At 39.5% G+C, this 20,906-nt stretch overlaps 1 pseudogene; it reads right to left on the bottom strand.

Moving 5' to 3' along the window:
• Positions 1 to 2,593: 2,593 nt before the first annotated feature.
• Positions 2,594 to 20,906, bottom strand: part of LOC101834471 — a 61,767-nt pseudogene continuing 43,454 nt past the window's right edge.

Genomic DNA, 20,906 nt, shown 5'->3' with positions numbered 1-20,906 from the left:
GTTAGGTAGTTATGGTGTGGGGACTTACACATGCTAGACCATTATTCTCCCATTGCCTACATTGCAGTCTTTGTCTATAGTATTTTTATTCATTTTGTTTGGAAGGAGTCTCATCACCAACAGCACGGGACAGTAGGCAGAGGTATGCGCCCCGGTAGAAACGTCTAATAAGGGTGTGGACTGAGGTCCAGGGTCATTAGTCTCTCCACTGTCAGGCTTTCGGCGTGGGAATGGCAATGCATAGGGGAGCGTACGAGGAATTTGAAAATTGCTTCTTTTGATTACTGTAACTTTGCTGGTTCTAACTATTACAAGGAGTAACATATATAGCAGTTTTTGAGAGAACTGAAATTCTCAGCACAGTTAAATCTGTACACCTATATATTTTTCTTTTTACTGTAAGAATAATGACACCACCTCATAAAATTTTTAGATAATGAAAACAAGATGAACTTGGAATGGCATTCAGAATTTTTTTTATAGAATTTAGGTTGGCCATCTTTAGAGGTTATTCTATATATATTGAATTACTGATCCCTGTCTCTTTCTCCTCTCTCTCTCCTTTCTTCTCTCTCTCTAATTTCTACTAATGATGGGAAAAAACAGAACTAAGTTCTACTTACTTTCCTAAGTCTCAGAGGAATTTTGCTAATCCTATTATGCAGCTTCTGATTGATTTAAATATTCATTTGTTCAACAAGTATTTGGATGCCTGCTACATCTCAGATTTTATTATCAGCATGAGACTATAATAATGAGGGTCTAGATGTAAGGGACACTGGAGTTTGGGTCCTAAGCCTATATAGCAGGGTGGGTATCAGTGTACTTCTGCAATCCCAGCTTTAAGAAAGCAAAGATGGGACATCTCTGGGGTTTGTGGACTTCCATCATACAAAGAAACTGAAACCCCACAGTCTGGAAGAGAGTAATAGATGATACACACACACCCACATTTGGAAACTTACACCACATATACACAGACAGAAATAAATAAATGAGCACATACTTCAGTATGTCATATATAGAATATAACAATGAATAAAATATGTAAGAGTTCTCAATTTCATGGAACTGATATTTTTATTGGAAATATAATTTATCAGAAAATAAATTAAAATTTGATGGATATTATTATATTCTATTACTTTATATAGTGTACACATGTTCATGTGTGTATACATGTCAATACATATGTGTTCATGTGTATATAATTATGAGTACTACGGAGAGAGAAAATAGCATGTTGAAATGTAGAAAGAGTGTAGAGATGAAGGATGTGCTGGCTACATTTATGTAAGCTTGACACTTGTTGGGGTCATTAGGAGGGAACCTGAACTGAGAAAAATCTTCTGTTAGATCTGGTTTTAGGAAACCTGTAGGGTGTTATCTTAATTAGAAATTGATGAGGAGGTCCAGCCTATTGTGAATGGGCCACCCCTGACCTGGTAGTCCTGAGTTCTATATTAAAGCAGGCTGAACAAGCCTTGAGGAGTAATCCAACAAGCAGCATTCCTCCATGGCCTCTACATCAGCTCCTGCCCTCAGGTTCCCACCCTGTTTGAGTTTCCATTCACATTTTCATCAACCATGAACAGTGGTAAATTAAGCCAAATAAAGCTTTTCATCACAAAGTTGCTTTAGTCATGGTGTTCCATCACACAGCAATAATAGCCCTAACTAAGACAAAGGATTAAAAGTTAGAAATGGGATCATCAGGTCCAGGCATGGTCTATGATATTTGAGGACAGACTCTAATATGGTGAGAGGATTTACACATTTACACAGAAAAGTGTGTGAAGAGAATGGGAGGCAGAGAAAATAGGGAGGTGTACACCCTGAATGAGTGGGAGCTGGGGCATTCCTACTCCAAACAGCATCTCAGAACCCACTGAACTTGAGCAGAGTAAACAAGGGTTAGGTTGTATGAGTAAGGGCTATGAAAATCATGGTCAGAATCAGGAAACCTCTGTGCTTTCCTGGGAGTGTTTAAGTGATGTGACTTTGAACAGAGGGGTGACTTGTTCTAACTCCTTTTTAAAAGCTTCATTGTGCCTTCTGGGATAGGGAGTAAGAGTTGAAAGGGTTCAGGGCAAAGTTGGATGAGTGACTGAGCTGTTGCAATATTCTAAGAGAATGGTGTTGATGACTTGGTTCAGGGTGGTGAGAGGAGTGGAGTGGTTATGGTAGGGTGAGATGCTGATTCCTTTTTACTTATTTTCAGTACTGTGGATCAAACTGGCGGCCACATGCCTACAAGGCAAGGACTCTCACATTGAGATATACCTGGAATCCCTCTGGTTTTAGTTTTGATGCAACTTTATAGGGTTTTCTGGTGGCTTTCTATTGAGTATAAGAGGAAAGCAAAGCTCCCCCTTTGTTAAACTTAAAAAAATGTATGCTTGTGGGGAAATGATGGTAAATTAAGTTCTGGACATAAATATAAATAGAATCATAAGCTTGTATTATGGAAACTGGTGTCTCAGAAGACATAATAAGAACCCTTAAAAACATATTGACATTATTATATTAGGAAGAGAAATGAAGTAACAGAAATTCAGTTTTTAACTAAAGTTTGTTTTTTGAACGACCTTTATTACATGAGCTGTAAATGATAGTTTATGTCTTTCAAAGCTTTGATCTTACTCAGATAAAACTCCAGCTCCTCGCCTTCTAGAATGTAGCCCTCTGCTCTGCCACACTGGCCTGGTCTTGAGGCAACGCAGGCAAGAAGCCTGTCCTGCTGAAGCTACTCCTCCAGAAGACTGTTGATTTTGTCCATCTTTTTTCTTCTGTCATATTTCTTTTGGATTTTCTTTCATTTTTGGTTTTGTTTTGTATCAAATCTCTTGGTCCCCTTCTTGTGGCCCAGGGGCAGTACATCGTGTCGATATGGTAGGCTACCTATAAGCACCATGCAGCTCCTCAGCAGGAGGCAGCCAGCTTCTTATTGGATGCATCAATGACCCTTGTTTTGCAATCACAATACTCAGAACACCACGAAAGATCCCCACATCGAATCTTAGGGCTCAGTACTTCCTACTGCCTTCTTGAACTGAGACTGTATGTATGGCCAATTTTAGTGTTAGCAGCAGACTGTGCCAGCTCATATTTCTGCTTCTTGTGATAGGGCTTTCTTTTACCGTAGGTCTTTCAGGGCTTGTGCCAATAATCCTGAGAGACACTCACAGCTTGGTGCTGGCTAGAAATAGCAACTACATGGTTTTACAAATGCTATTAGAACACAGTAGAAACTATACTGAAGATTTTTCAGTTTGACCCTCTCTCAAACTAATCATAAGTAAAGAGGACACTATCATCATGACGGTCAGTTTCCACTGCCAGACATACCAAGGGTAAGTAAATGTTATTCTACAGTATAATGTACTATTAAGTTGTTAAGTTTATTTAAGAGTATTAAATACAGTTTTAGTTTAAAATATTCAGATGGTTTTATTTGAACAGCATCTTATCATAAGAAATGAGCATTTGAATATATATATATATGCAATATCATATGAAGAAACAAGGCATTTCAGATGGTAGAGGAAGAAATTGAAATTATACTAGTTTTAAGACAGTGTTTATAACTCAGAGGTGTACAATATACCATATGTCATATCTTAGTAAATTTATAACTTTAGAACTTCAACCTATTATGTACAGAACATTTTGAATTTTAAACCTTTTCAATATTAAAACAATTAAAAAAAAACAAGACCCAAGTATCATTAAGGAGACATATCAGCTGGCAAAAGACTTGACTCACCATGGCCTATGTTCAGTTCCCAGTGCCCATGAAAAACATGGTCTGGTGGCACAGTTTAATCCCACATTTAATTGACAGGATCATCCTTGGGTTCATGACCAACATCTAGTTAAGAATAATTACTACTGAGTTCTAGGCCAGTGAGAGATCCTGAATAAAATCCAAGACTATCAGTAAACTCTGGATGGCTTGGTCCACCAAGGGTAAATCGACCTGCCTGCAGTCCCCAGGCCAGAAGAACAGGGAAAGAATAGAGAAGAGCAAGAAAAGAGATACCATAAACAGGGAGCCATTGTAGGTTTAAAGAAAAATCTGACACTAGAAAATGTCCAGAGATCTACAAGGATGACCCCAACTAAGAATCTAAGCAATAGTGGAAAGGCTACCTGAAATACTCTTCCCTTAAAATGAGACTGATGACTACCTTATATGCCATCCCAGAGCATTCATCCAGTAGCTGATAGAAATAGAAGGAGACACCTAAGCTAAGCACTGAGCTGAACTCCTGGAATCCAGTGGCAGACAGAGAGGACTGATGAGCAAATGGTTCAAGACTAATCTGGAGAAACCCAAAGAAACAACTGACCTGAGCAAGGGGGAGCTCATGGACCCCAGACTGACTGGGAAACCAGCATAGGACGGACCTAGACCCCTTGAATGTGGGTGTCAGTTAGGATATATGGGCAGCCCATGGGACCTCAGGTAGTGGATCAGTAATTTTCCCTCATATACTAATGGACTTTGGAAGCACATTCTATGTAGAGGGATACTCTCTCAGCCTAGATGTATGGGGGACTGCCTAGGCACTGCTCCAAATAATGTGACAGACTTTGAAGATCCCCCATGGAAGGCCTCACCATCCCTGGGGAGAAGAAATGGTATGGAACAGAGGGTCAGTGGGGGACAGGGGAGGAAGAGAGGGTGAGGGAACTAGAATTGACATATGAAACAAGATTGTTTCTAATTTAAATAAAAATCCAAGACTAATGGGGTTAAAGAGATGGTCCAGAATTTAAGAGCATTTACTGCTCTTGTAAAGGACTCCGGTGCTGTTCCCAGAACCACATGGTACCTGACAACGATTTCTTAACTCTATTTCTTAACTCTGCAGGCACCAGGAAAGCATGGAGTCCACTTATATACATGTAAGCAAAACACTCAAACGTATGGTACAAAAACAAATAGTCAAAGAAAAGCAAAGACTGTGACTTCTGAAATTTGACATTGTAGATTTTCCTCTGGCTTCTATACAGGAGTGCAGGAATGAACATATGCTTCTGATACATATAAACAGGCACACATATGCAACGTAATTTATAGTTCTGCTAGAGAACAAAATGTCTGTTGATGTTGCAGAGCACATATAGTATACCATATAATTCAAAATCTAGATTCATGCTACAATATTAGTAAAACATACACATGATTTTTATAACAATATGGATTATTAGACAAAACTACTTTAGAGGGAAATAGTAATATGCTTTCTTAAAAATGGTGAATCATACAACTGGAAAATCATCTTTAGTATGATTCAGTCCAAATGTTAATTCTTCAATTTCTGATTATCTAAAGGAAAATGAAAAGGGAAGCACTATTGTCATGTTTATCTCATTAGCTAATAAAAACTGACGAAAGCAAGGCTGTTTGGGAGTCCTAGGTATGTAGAATGATGAAACTTACTTAGTTGACATGACAGTGTGTGCGTGTGTGTGTGTGTGTGTGTGTGTGTATCATAATACATAGATATATATATTAGCTTTCAGTTAACCAGTTTTCTTAAAATGAAACAGGACACGTTTGATCTTACTCCATTCTGCATTGCTAGCCTGAGTTCTCATTTTGGAAAGACTTTAGCTGATGCCTTCCTCACTGTGGTTGTGGTGCCCCAGCTGAGGTCGTCTCAGGAAGAGGATGATGTGAAAGAAACTGTCGCCCCTGGATTCTGTACCTGGTCCTTTCTCACTGCCGTCTCAGCTCTAAGCTAAACGGACTTCAGATGTTATTTGCTCTACTGCTGCGTGTCCTGAATGGATGTACCTGACCTTAGCTGGTACCATCTTATGAAAGAAAACAGAAGAAAGAGGACTCTGTGCTTTCTCCAGATTAGCCTGTTTCCTGAACTGTGGCAGTGAGCACAGGCTTGATTATTACTTTAAGGTTCACTGTGTTAAGTCAGCCATTCTGGGAACTCTAGGCTCCACCTCTCCAGCTCAACTGATGCCTGGGTAAATGGTGTTCTAGTCTCCACCCAAAGCACTAGCTCAGGGTATATGTCAGCTCGGCTAAAATATATGTGTTTAATTACCTAAAATAATTGATAAACTTTAGTGAAACTATTAGATAAGTAGATGAAAAGGTCCTTAACTTGTGTAATACTTGTAATTAACAAAATAAACTTCACAGTTGTTAGGGGTTAGAGTGAGACATAGAGTTCTTTTGAAATTCTAGAAGCAAATGAATCAAGCATAAGATGAGCTTGTGTCAACCCAGAAGTGAAAACAAAGGGGCAACAAGAGTGTGGACATGGTGCCTGCTAATATATACATTAGGCACCAGGAATGATTCTTATCCCAATCCTGGGAAGTGGACTCAGTTCATATTCTTAGTTCTGGGAAAAGTCCTAGGTATGAGATGATGGTTTGGAGATGAGCAATGCATCGTAAGGGCAACGTTCTAACATGACAGTCAGTGAGACAGCTGAGAAAACATTTCAGACTGCTGACAGTGACAGTGGAGGATAGAACCCTGGAAAACTATTTGATGAGCTGGCAGAAGGGACCAGTGGTAGCTCTGAATCATGGTCACTTTTCTTCACAAGCATTTGTTTCATGGGCTTTCAATACATCAAATCATATAACACAGGTTTGCAAATAAAGCATTTATTTAGGTAATTCTAGTGACAAATTGTAGTTATGTGATTTTTCTGAAAACTAGACTTTCAAAAATATAATAGGTCATCATTCTTGTACTCTGCCCTGTACAATGTCCATTCTTCCAACAAAGTTTCTGTAGGATGCAGGAAGGTATTATTCATTAAAGGGATTCTGTTTTCCTAAACTATAACTGAGGTGGTGCCCTGAATCTCATACCTCAATATCAGATTTATCATTCCTGGTGTTTTAAATGGATAAATAATTGGTAAGTAAATTAAAATTTACATTAAGCACATTAAAAATTAACAAACATAACAAGATTCCCTTAAATATACTCAATATGTTCTTTTGGGGAATATTTTGGTTATTCCTTGCTTCCTCCAATTTTTTGAAAACTTGCTTCAGTGAATTTTATTTCTAAGTTAAAATACATTTTGAATCGACAAAACAAAAAAAACACATTGAATGTTAGTGCTAAATAATTATAAAATTGTAAGTCAGTTTGGATGAGGATTGGTGTGAAGTATTACATATAAGTTTTTAATAAATAGTTAATAGGAGTGCCTGGGGACTCCCACAGACCCTCCCATGCCAGCAGGAGCCAAGCTTCCCAGCTACCAAGTCTTCTTTTCCACTTAAGATACCAGGGGACCAGCAAGTCTGGTTGAACCAGGTAAAACAGGCCCTGCATCAGGCCTGCTTTACAGTGCCTAGGGATTTCCTGGGGACTGCCACAGAGCTCCCCATCCCTGCGGGAGCCAAGTACCCCAGCTCCTAGGTCTTCTCTTCCACCAACTAGACCAGGAGACCAGCAGGTCCAGGGGACCAGTGCCTAGGGACTGCCACAGAGCCTTCAATCCAGGAAGGAGCTACGCACACCATATACCAAGTCTTCTCTTCCACCAAAGGGACCAGAGGACCATGTGGGAGACTATGCACCCCAGATTCCTGGGCTTCTTCTCCACCCACTAGACCAGAACTAGGAGGAGGAATAGAAGAACTACCAGAGTATTGGACTTGTTTGCACCCACTGAAAGGGAACCCTGGTCCCCTAACAACCAGAACTGTAAGGGGCTCTTTCTGCACCTACTAGAAGAAGAGATGGGAAAGAGACAATACAAAAACACACTCATCAACAGAAAAGCAAATAAGACACCTCCAGATTCTAGAGACTCCACACTAGCAAGACTCCAACATTTCAATGAAAACGAAGCAGAAGAGAATGACCTTAAAAACAAAATAATGAAAATTATAGAAGCCCTAAAAGAGGATATGGGAAAATCTCTCAAAGAAATGGAAGAAAAAATAAACCAAAACATGCAAGGAATGAGAAAAAGCAACCCAAAAAATGCAAGAAATGGAAGAAAAAGCAAACCAAAAAAATGCAAGAAATGGAAAAAAAACAAACCACAAAATTCATAAAATGCAACAAATGAACAAAAAGATGAACCAAAAATTGCAAGAAACAAATTCAAACAGTGCAAGGGTTGAAAACTGAAATAGAGACAATAAAAAAACACAATCTGAAGAAATGCTGGAAATAGAAAAGCTGGGCAAACAGTTAAGTACTACAGTTGCAAGCATTACAAAAATAATACAAGAGATGGAAGAGAGAATCTCAGGGATTCATCAACCAAAGAAAATCTTAAGTCCAACAAATCCCTAACGCAAAACATCCAGGAAATATGGGACACCATGAAAGGTCAAACCTAAGAATAATAGGTATTTAAGAAGGTGAAGAAAACCACCTCAAAGGGGCAGAAAACATATTGAACAAAATCATAGAAGAAAACTTTCCCAACCTAAAGAAAGACATGCCAATGATGGTACAAGAAGCTTACAGAACACCATATAGAGTTGACTACAAAAAAGTCCCCTTGTCACATAATAAACAAGACCCCAAATATACAGAATAAAGAAAGAATATTAAGAGCAGCTAAGAAAAATGGCCAAGTATCATATAAAGGCAAACCTATCAGAATTACACCTGACTTCTACATGGAAACTCTGAAAGCCAAAAGGTCCTGGACAGATACTCTACCAACGCTGAGACCATGGATGCCAGCCCACATTACTATACCCGGCAAAGCTCTCAATCACTATAGATGGAGAAAACAAGGTATTCCATGACAAAATGAGATTCAAGCAATACATATCCACTAACCCAGCCCTACAGAAAATTCTGGAACAAAAACTCCAACCGGAGGAAGTTAACTACAACCAGAAAAACATAGGCATTAGATAATCCCACTTTACCAACAGCCAAAAGAACAAAGGGGTGGAATTCCACATATAATTCCACCAACAAGAAACATTCCAAATCAAAGAAGTATGAGCTATCAATGGTCATTAATATCCCTATTTTAATGCCCTTAAATAACCCATAAAAAGACATAGGCTAACAGAATGGAATCAAAGACAGAACCCGTCCATCTGCTGCCTGCAAGAAACACACTTCACCCTCAAAGACAGATATTACCTCAGAGTTAAAGGTTGGAAAAATATTTTCCAATCAAATGAACCCAAGAAACAAGCAGGGGTAGCAATCCTAATATCTAACAAATTAGACTTTAAAATAGAATCAATCAAAACAGATGAAGAAGGTCATTACATACTCATCACAGGCGAAATCCACCAAGATGAAGTTGCAATTCTGAACATTTATGCCCCAAATACAAAGGATCCACATTTGTACAAGAAATATTACTAAAACTTAAATCACATATAAAGCCCCACACTCTCATAGTGGGAGACTTCAACACCTCAATCTCACAACTAGACAGAAATATTAGACAGAAACTCAACAAAGAAGCAAAGGGTCTAATAGAAGTAATGATCCAACTGGGATTAACAGACATCTATACAACAATTTATCCACATCAAAAAGAATATACCTTCTTCTCACCACCACATGGAAGCTTCTCAAAAATCGACCACATACTTCACAACATATCAAACCTCAGCAGCTTCAAAATAATTGAAATAACTCCATGCATCTTACCACACCACCATGTGTTAAAATTAGAATTCAACAACAACAAAAATTGCAGAAACCCTACAAACTCATGCAAATTGAGTTTGCACTATTCCTGGGTCAAAAAAGAAATTAAAGACTTCCTAGAATTCAATGAGACTGAAGACACAACATACCCAAACCTATGGGACATTTTGAAAGCAGTGCTACGGAGGAAGTTCATAGCACTAAGTCCCACATGAAGAAACTGGAAAATAGTGATACTAGAGAATTAACAGCACAGCTGAGATCTCTAGAACACAAAGAAGCAAACTCCCCCAGGAGGAGTAGAGAACAGGAAATAATCAAACTGAGAGCTGAAATCAATAAAGTAGAAACCAGGAAAACAATACAAAGAATCAATGCAACGAAGAGTTGGTTCTTTGAGGAAATTAACAAGATAGACAAACCTTTATCCAAACTAACCAAACAGCAGAGTATGAACATGCAAATTAACAAAATCAGAAATGAAAATGGGGACATATCAACTGACTCTGAGGAAATTCGGAAAATCATCAGGTCATGCTTTGAAAACCTGTACTCCACAAATTCAAAAATTTAAAGGAAATGGGCAACTTCCTGGATAGCTATCACTTGCCAAAATTAAATCAAGAACAATTAGGCAATTTAAATAGGCCTATAACCCCTATGCAAATAGAAGCAGTCATCAAATGTCTCCCAACCAAAGAAAGCTCATGTCCACATGGCCTCAGTGCAGAATTCTACCAGAAATACTCAATAAAATACTGTCAAATCAGATCCAAGAACACATCAAAACAATCATTCACCATGATCAAGTAGGTTTCATCCCAGGGATTCAGGGATGGTACAACATATGAAAATCCATCAATGTAATCCACCATATAAACAAAACAAAAATCACATGATCATCTCAATAGATGCAGAAAAAGCCTTTGATAAAATCCAACACCCCTTCATGATAAAGGTCTTGGAGAGATCTGGAATAACAGGAACATACGTAAACACAATAAAAGGTATATACAGCAAACCAACAGCCAGCATCAAACTAAATGGACAGAAACTCAATGAAATTCCTCTAAAATCAGGAACAAGACAAGGCTGTCCACACTCTCCATACCTTTTCAATATTGTACTTGAATTTCTAGCCAGAGCCATATGACAACAAAAGGAGATCAAGGGGATACAAATTGGAAAGGGAGAGGTCAAACTTTCTCTATTTGCAGATGATATGATAGTTTATATAAATGACCCAAAGAACTCTAACTTTGAACTCTTACTGCTGATTAACACCCTCAGCAAAGTGGCAGGCTACAAGATCAATTCAAGAAAAGCAGTAGCTCTGCTATATACAGATGATAAAAAAGCTGAGAAAGAATCAGAGAAACATCACCCTTTACAATTGCCACAAACAACATAAAATACCATGTGGTAATGCTAACCAAACAAGCGAAAGACCTGTATCACAAGAACTTTGAGTCTTTAAAGAAAGAAATTAAAGAAACCCTCAGAAAATGGAGAGATCTCCCATGCTCTCGGATAGGTAGGATCAATGTAGCAAAAATGGCAATCCTGCCAAAAGCAATCTACAGATTCAATGCAATCCCCAGTAAAATACCAGCATAATTCTTCACAGACCTTGTAAGAAAAATAATCAATTTTGTGTGGAAAAACAAAAGACCCAGGATAGGCAAAACAATCTTACTCAACAAAGTAATATCTGGAGGCATCATCATCCCCAATCTCAAGGTCTATTATAGAGCTGTAGTCCTGAAAACAGTTTGGTATTGGCACAAAAATAGACAGGTAGACCAACATCCTGGTATTAACCGATACATCTATGAACATCTGATTAACAACAAAGAACCTAAAAATATACAATGGAAAAAAGAAAGTATCTTTAACAAATGGTGCTGGAATAACTGAATGCTGGCAGGTAGAAGAATGCAGATAGATCCATGTCTGTCGCCATATACAAACTTAAGTCCAAATGGATCTAAGATCTCAACATAAATCCAGCCACATTCAACCTCTTAGAAGAGAAAATGGGGGGTATCCTTGAATGAATTGGTACAGAAGACAGCTTCCTGAAGATAACTCCAAGAGCACAGACAGTGAGATCAACAATTAATAAATGGGACCTCCTGAAACTGAGAAGCTTCTGTAAGGCAAAGGACACAGTCAGCAAGACAAAAAGGCAGCCCACAGAATGGGAAAAAGTATTCACTAATCCCACATCTGACAGAGGGCTGATCTCCAAAATTTACAAAGAACTCAAGAAGCAAGTCCCCGAAACACCAAAGGATCCAATTAAAAAAATGGGCTAAAGAACTCAATAGAGAATTCTCAATAGAGGATGCTAAAATGGATGAGAGACACATGAGAACGTGCTTAACATCCTAACCATCTGGAAATCGCAAATCAAAACAAATCTGAGATACCATCTTACTCCTGTCTGAATGGCTAACATCAAAAACACCAACGACAATTTATGCTGGAGAGGTTGTTGTGTAAGGGGAGTACTCCTCCACTGCTGGTGGGAGTGCCAACTTGTACAGCCACTTTGGAAATCAGTGTAAAGAGAAGCCTTTTCCTTGCCAGCAGCTTTGGTTTATGCCCGCCAGTCTCCTGGGCTCTGCCGTGTTGTAGTCCCCAAATAACACATAAGATGCTGTATTAATTATGAAGCTGTTGGCCTTGCTTGTTTCTTACTGGCTAGCTCTGACTTGAGTATTTACCCCATAATTGTTAATCTAAGTATTAACTAAACACTGAGCTTAACTCAAGAAATCCAGTGACAGAGGGAGTACTGATGACCAAAGGCATTAAGACTGGGCTGGATTAACCCCCAGAAACAGCTGAACTGACAAGGGTTAGCTCTTGAATCCCAGAGTGATGCCTATGAATCCTTCATGGGGCCTAACAAGACCCCCTGAATGTGGGTGTCAGTGAGGAGGCCTAGGCAATCTATTGGGCCTTGGGTAGTAGATCAGTATTTATCCCAGGTATACAAATGGACTTTGGGCTCCCATCCAACAATGAGAGTTGCCCTCTCACCCTGGACTCTTGGGGGAGGGTCTAGGCCCTGCCCTGGATGAAATGACAGACTATGGACAACCCCATGGAGGGCCTCATCCTCCCTGGGGAATTGAGGGTTATTGTGAGGTTGGTGGGAGGGCCGAGGAGGAGGGGAAGGACAGGGAGAGGGTCCTGGAATTGACATGTGAAGCAATCTTGTTTCTAATGTAAATTTAAATTTAAAAATAAAAAAAACCCAAATAGTTAATAGGAGATCCAAATGCCCCAGTTTGTGGGGAACCAGGAGAGTGCCTGGGGAGTGACTGGCTTCAGTTTTAACATTAGAAAAGTTCCTTACTGATAGGGATGTGTTGTCTACGTTATTAAATACCCAGACACTAGAAGTTTGATGTTCCTTGTGGGTAGGGGAAAAGGGAGAGATAAAATATTATTTGTTCCTCAAAATTCACAGTCCCCTCTTATGAGACAATAGAGATCTTGTGTCTTGCTTAGCAACAAAATGAAAACACCTTCAGCCTGCCTTGCAGTGCTCCGTGGCGATGTCACTGTGTTCTGGTTAAAGAGATGTGCACAACACTGGTGTGTAAAGCTTCCAGTTCTTTAGGAGGGACCCGCTTTCACTTCATTGTTTTTGCTCTCTGTTGGGTGAGCCACATTAAAAGAGAGTAATAATCCTATGCTTTAGTCATCTTTGCCCAGAAAAGAAATATTTGTCACTATGAGGGTCCTTTATTCTGAAGTTCTTGATCCATTTCTGTTTCTTGCCCTAAACTCCTTAGCCCTATACATGTGGACATCTTTGTCTTCATCTTCTTTGTTAGGTGTCTTATTTATTAAAGCTTATGTCACTGGGTCAGTTTTTCATAGATATATCAGCTGCTAAACATACATTTAGTTTTTTTTTCACTTAACAATACTTGTTTCTGACTGGGGAGATGGCTGCGTGGCTGAAGTGATGGCTTTGCGAGCTTGATTTTGCATTTTCAGAATTCCTATAACAGATGGGAATGGAACCGAACTTATAATTTTATCATCAACGCTCTAGAGACAGGACATCCTCAGGCAAGCTGCCTAGGGTGGGTTTTGAGTTTGACTGAGTGACACTGCTTCTTTGGGTATGGTGGAAAAGCAACCACGGATAATTCTTGACATTAACATCAGCTTCTACGTGCAACTGCACCCATACATATGCACTCCCACACACGTGCAGACTTGCACACATGTATACAATCATATGTATATGAACACTCATGTATACACATGCATATATGGGAAATAGTAAAAGAAAATTTTATTTTGTAAAGTTGCTGGCTTATTTAGCCATTAAGTATTCTCTTTGATATGAGGTTATCTTTCCATGTCTCCAGTATTATTATCCCTTAGTATATAAGCTCTTCATGCCAGATAGATTCAGCAAAGCAATAGACTGAATAAATCATTACAAGGCAGCAGTAGAAACAATTTGAGTGTCTTCAGCATAAAAATGTGAACAATAATGTGGTAGGTGGTTTTTTGGGACATAACAATGGAGAATAGTGAATAAAGATAAGAGAGGGCTAATCCATGTATAGGCAAGGAAGTAAAATTAAGAATTATACTGCCACAGTCTCCTCAAGTGTAGAAAATGAAACTTTTCCCTGTTTTCCTTAAAAATGTAATTTCTATTTTGAGCCTTTGCTTCCTGCTCTGCATAAATAATGGTCTTGTTAGTTAACCATTTGGGTGATTTTCATTAAGTCCATTCCAAATTTCTTCTTCCCTTCATCTCTTTAGACAGATAGGGCTTCATACAGGCATATCTAAAATTTTGCTATATAGTAGCCAGTGGCCAAGGACTCAGGCAGTAGCTCTATATCCTGTTTCCTGATATACTGAAGCCCATGTTGTAAAGATCACCTTAAAATTAATAAATTAATAGGGAGATGCAGATCCTATTACAGTATCTGTGAGAATGTAAACATATATATGTATATATATAGATAGATAGATAATAGATAAGCTCAGAAGTAATGTACTGCTCCTACTACCACTTACCAAGATGCTATGGACACAATTTCTTGGACACTTTAGCTTACCTTGTCTGACTATGAATGAAATGACTTCCACTTTTTCCTCTCTAAACACATACAATGAGTAAAATCACAAATTTACAGTGTTCTGAATATCTCCAAGCTATTCCTCAATCATATAATTCTTATTTTACAGGTAAAAAAAAATCACACCCTGTTCTAAATGTGAATAATTGTAATGTTTCATTTCAAGAAAGAATGGAATCTGGTTAGCAAGTTAAGTTCTCCTTTCTTTGTTTAATTTTAGTCTCTTAAGCCAGGGTTTCTCTGTGTATCCTTGACTGTCCTTTAATTCACTTTGTAAACCAGGCTGACCTCAGTCTCACAGAAATCCACCTGCCTCTACCACCTGAGTACCGGAATTAAAGTTGTGACTACAGCTGACTGGCCACAGTTAAGATTTCCATTCTATCTTTAACACAAATGTGGCTGCTCTACACTGAAACTCCAGAATTATTATGAATATTATTGCTATTGTTATTAACTTTAATTTCTTTTTATGTTTCTGAGGAACCCCTCTTCCCACTGGCAAATTTGAGTGGGGGAAAGGTGACCAACTACACCAGGAATTTGGCATCTCAGAGAGCTACTTTGCTGCCTCATGTATTATTCACTATGGCCATTTCCAGCTCTGATTGATACTCCCTAATAAATATGTTTTGTTTAGATCCTGCTCTGAGGACAGTCACTGTGCACATCCTGCCTTGAAGACCTTGGTGATCAACATTCTCCTGGCTCCATATAAAACAACCAAAGCATCTGACACAGATAAATGTGTCGAGCAAGTCTCATTTTTATTTTTATCCCTTGTATTATTCCTTTCTATCCCACTCTTGTTTCTCCTCTTTAACTAAGAATTAGATTAAATTTAGACTTACTCCATTTATGGAAAGCTGAAATTCATATTGCTTCTCGGTAGATAATGAAATCTAAAAATAGTTGGAATTTGCATTCCATGGGGAAATTTCTTTATCTCCTTTGTAATCAAGAAACCTTAGGTTACTAGGAGTACAGAGGTAACACCTAAACTATTTTATCTCAGTGGCCATCATGGCATTGTACCTACTTTAAACTTTAAGAGTACTTAAGAGCAGTCCTCAACAGTAGGAGGGAAGAGTAGTTATATCTGTTGAGCCTGCTGAAACACACACACACACACACACACACACACACACACACACACACACACAGAATTACGACCTTGCTTGTGTTTTGATTAGAAGCCTGAATTAAGATTTGGATTGTAATTTTTTCCTCCACCATATGTATACACACACACACACACACACACACACACACACTCACTTCACCCCATAAACATTTGCATAACAATAGTTACTTGACACTGAAAACATTAAAAAACAATGAGTTACAACTTACTTTAAATTGAGTTAATACTGAGTTCACAAAATATAAAAAAGATGCTATAGGAAAGTGAATAACCAGTAAGCTATTTTTAAGGAGTGGTTTTAATTAGAAGTATTAATTGAATAGAATTCATTAGTAGTAAAACTAATATTAAAATATATGACCACAAATAATTTTTCTTTTCCTTGCTTCTGGCAAAATGCTTATTATCCAAAATGTAGATTTGCAAGTAGTAATTGGTATTAGCTTTAGCTTGCTGCAATCTAGTTTAACTTTAATTAAATTGAAAATCAATAGTTAAAATAATTATGAAATTTGGCTAATTTGAGAACAAATTTTATTCACGTCTTGCATAATTAATTTATGGAAATAATTGCGTATACATATTGCCTTCCAACCTTTACAAAATTCTAATTATATATTACACGTGATCTAGCAGCAGAAACATTTCAGTTGTGTAGATCTGTGTTTTTGTGAGAGGCAATGACCTCAACATGTTGGATTAATTTTAATTATATTTAGTTTTGTGCATGTTTCTTTGTTTGGATATATGTAAATGAATGCAGACACCTGCAGAGGCCAAAAGTGTCAGATCCTCTAGTGCTGGACTTACAGGCAGTTGTGAGACATCTGACATGGATACTGGGAAATAAACTTGTGTCTAACATAGGAGCAGTGTATGCTCTTAACCTTTGAGCCATTCTCCAACTCCAACATCATAACATCGAAATTTTAAAAGGGGAAATTAACTATTTCATAGAAAAAAGTGAGACTGTCCAGACAAGAATAGTTTTACGTAATGCCAGAATCTTCATATAAAACATTAAGTATGAGTGCATTGAAATAATAAATAATGCCATTCAAAATTGGCTTGAGTTATAAACCAGAAGGTTTCAGATCTATTGAGCAGTAAAAGTCAATTCAACAACGAAAGTTATTCAGAAATTTGAGGCTCTCAATACAAGAGTGTTGTCCTCTCTTGTGTAGACTTACGTTCATTACAAAGCCAAGGTCACCTGGTATGGCCTCAAAAACTAAATCAGGATAATTGGAGGGGCCACAGCACAACTAAGTCTATGACAATTTTATTGAGAGCAATCAATCTTTTTATATTTTTATCAGAAATAATATAATGGCAATTGCCAGGATCAATACAATTGTAGTTGCCAGGATACAATGGCACTTGTAACCTGTACAGGGTACACAAGATTAATGTCCAAGACCAACTGTCCCTTCAAGCGTCTGTGCTTCCTTGACTTCCAAGGGAACATGCAGAGAAACACAGAGTGGACTGAGCACTTCACTGCCTGAGGGAGTGCACCAGTCTTTCGGGAACTGAAAGGCACAAAGCGCCCCAGGAGCCATGGATTCTAACTTGAAAAATCTCTGAGGCATGCCTCTCAAGGCAACGAGTAGTGGGAGGTTCCTCTGGCTCAGATGGCATAGCTAGGAACACTTGAGTGGGTGAACAGGAAGAAAGAGCATGGACTACTTATTACAAAAGGTTGGTCCATTGCTAACTTAGGCCAAATTATTGCTAAAAGACTCCCATTTCCCCAAAGCCATAGGAATTATTCACTGTGGGTGTCATTAGCTCCATCATCTCTAGGGGAAATAACTGGGCTGATGAGGCAGCTAGAGCTGCAGCCCTCTGAAGCCCAGACTCACCTCACACACTGCAGGGAATCCACACAACACATCCTGCATCCTCACAGTCACCCCTGATGCTCAACAGTTCTGTCCTGTCTGTAACAGCAATTTCATCCTAATAGTCAGGCTCTTTCTCATTTTGTCAAGTGTCACCTCCAGCCCACCCCTGTGGACTTAACAATTCTTAAAAGCTATCACTGCCTCTTATTAAAATCTGTCAAAAGTCAAACCCCAATTCCAAATATTGTAGCTTCCCTTTTCCTATCCACCATGCCAGGGGATCGGCGCAGGAAGTGACTGACAACTTGATTCTGCTCACATGCCCACAGTCAGATGGGTTAAGTATCGCCTAGTTCAGGCTGAATAGTAACTATGCATGCGCCATCAGCATTCAGGCAAATGCCTAGTCATACCAATGTGTTATGCACATCATGGATACTAAGCCCCCATATGCATGCTGACCTACTTCCTCTCTCACCAGGTTTCTTCCATACAGGTCTGGGCACTCCCCCTCTCCCTACTCACGCATGGTAAATAACAAGGCCAGCCCACCAGAGGAATGGAAAGACTCTGTTGGGGAGCCACGGGATCAATTACTGTGGGGACTGCAATTTCTCTCATGTGCTACTTGGCTTGTTTCTTAAGAACGGCTATGGGTGTTCCCCACTGCTTGTGGATTTCTCTCAAGTACATTCAAAGTATCAGATGCACATATAGTTATGGATGGTCAGAAAGATGATTTCTGCTTAAGCTGTATAATTTTGATAAATAAAAATACTGTCTTTTATTATTCAGACTGGCATAGGAAAATAATACTTTTCTCAGTCACAAAGACAGATAGTTTTAGACTTCAGAATGTATTCAAAGCAATCTGGTTGCTCTTAGAGACAAATCTCTGGTTTCCTCCGATGTCCCGCGCTACCGTCTCGCCAGCAAGAACGACGCGGGACACTCGGATCCTTCTGCAGTAAAGCTTTAATACATCTTGAGAGGTAGATGATCAGCTTCTGAGAGGGAGACCCCAAGCTAAGAAACCCAGCCCCTTATATAAGCCTAGGAGCTCCGAGTGAGACGTGTAGAGCCGGGATTGGTGGTTTGCTCATCACCCCAGATGACGGGTGAGGCACAGCTTAAACGGTAAACTCCAACTGACAGCAGATGTCAGCACCATCTTCTAATGGCGATAGCGATAGTGAGGGCGGCTCCTCACATCTCCCCCTATTCATTTATTTTTGAAGCCATAGGACACCCACAACTTTGGAGTGGAGATAGAGGTTAAATCCCCATGTGCAAATTTGGAACATGTACAAAGCTCCTCTCCAGGGTCTTATCCCCAGAGGGAGCCCTGACCAGTCCCGATGTCGTTTTTCTGGGGGAAGGAGATCATGACATAGAACCTTCATGCAAGATGACTTATCTCCCAGGAGAAAGTCGTTATACCGCAGACCTCTCCTGTGCAGTGCTTAGCCTTGCAACTCCTTGGGCTGCTGAAGCCTACCCACTCTATCCCGTGCAATGAGACTAGCCTCGTGGGGTGCAAGAGCCGGGAGGCCAGCGACCTATTGCTTTAACATGGTTAACCAAATGTCAGGGGAGGCTCCGTGTTCTAAGGCAGCAAGTGCTTGTGCCACCATCACTTTGTCTCTTTTGTTTGGGCTCTGAGCTTACACACCATCCAAAGCATCAACACTATTCCACAGCAGAGAACTAGGCTAAATGATCCCACCCCCACCCATTCCTTAAAATAAGAAAATGCAGATGAAATCCAGGAGGAGAGGCCTTCCATCAGAGAAAGATCCAGACGCGTCGAATTCACTTGCAGGATCGCCACTCTCAACTCATGGAGTGTCTGCTCAAACTCAAAAGTCCAATTCTGTAATAAATGTTGAGACAGAGCTTTTGACAGGTTAGCTGCTCTTGTAAAATTCTCATATTGTACTGAAGTGAACACAAAGGCCAGGCAACTTTTGTTCACATCCCAATTGGGCCATCTGCCACAATATATCCAATTGTTCCTGAACCAAATTAATCTGTTGGTTTACCAACATCAGGCCTCCTTGTATCTGAGAATTGGCAGTGGCCTGTTTATCTAGGGCCATGGTCACAGTGGCTGATAGTTCATTAATGGTTTGAGTTGTCTGCACAGTGGCGGAAAGTGCAAGGGCCGAGGCGGTAACCGAAGCAGTAACCGCGGCGGCAGCTATCAGGCCCACAATAATAGCAGAGATCCCAAAAATCTCGCTTTTCCCTAAACAAACTCAAACTACTTGGCACCTCAACAGGAACTGGAACAAATCGAGGCATGCGCATTACCAAAGCAAAAGGGTGCTTAATAGCATCCCAGCATAATGCATAAAAACAATTCTAAGCAGAGCAATTTATTTCTTTCTGATTCTTACCTAAGGTATCATTACTCACAACCCAAATAAAGGGCAGCCAAACACAAATTGGAGCAGCTGAATAATTAGTTCTCTTAAAAGGGGTATACTTAACATTGGAGGAGGACCAATCAGATGATCCAGAGCTCTGTCCCTCACTCAGACTGTTGCCTAATGCCCCTTTCCAATCAAAAGTAATCTGTCCCTTCTCACTATATCCTCCAGCAATCATTGCCATAGGAGAAAGATCAGTACAGCTTCCATTAATTCAAAAGGATTAGCATTAGATCTTTCTGGATCCATATGAATAAAATTATCCTTTAATGAAGAAATCACAGTAAAGCACAAGCTTCCTACCAATGACAAGGTTCTCTCATCCTGAAAACTCTGTATCTGAGGATCTAAAGGCAAAAAGGCAAGCCCCAACTCTCTATTAGTTGTGAAAAATCTAGGGAACTCCTGGGCATTATGCATCACTGGCATCGGTAGGGGGAAGGTAGACATGATGGCCCACCGTAACTCTCCCATCATACTAGGAACCATCATCCCGAGTAGGAGAGTCTTCATCACCCACTTGGCCTCCATCCTTCTTATTCTGGAGTTGTGAAGGAGCTCTTCGAGTGAGTCTTTCAGGGATCCACAGGGGGTTTTCTTCCTCCTGTGGAAAAACACACACAGCTCCCCTGGATCTTATTAGAATAGGATCCGGGCCTTTCCATTCATTAGTTAGCACATCTTTCCATTTTACAAATTCTTTTGGCCTATCAG

Source organism: Mesocricetus auratus, unplaced genomic scaffold, assembly GCF_017639785.1.
Source record: "Mesocricetus auratus isolate SY011 unplaced genomic scaffold, BCM_Maur_2.0 Super-Scaffold_100009, whole genome shotgun sequence".
Classification (NCBI taxonomy): Eukaryota; Metazoa; Chordata; class Mammalia; order Rodentia; family Cricetidae; genus Mesocricetus; species Mesocricetus auratus.
The sequence above is the reverse complement of the archived record's forward strand: the minus strand, read 5'-3'. Positions and strand labels throughout refer to the sequence as shown.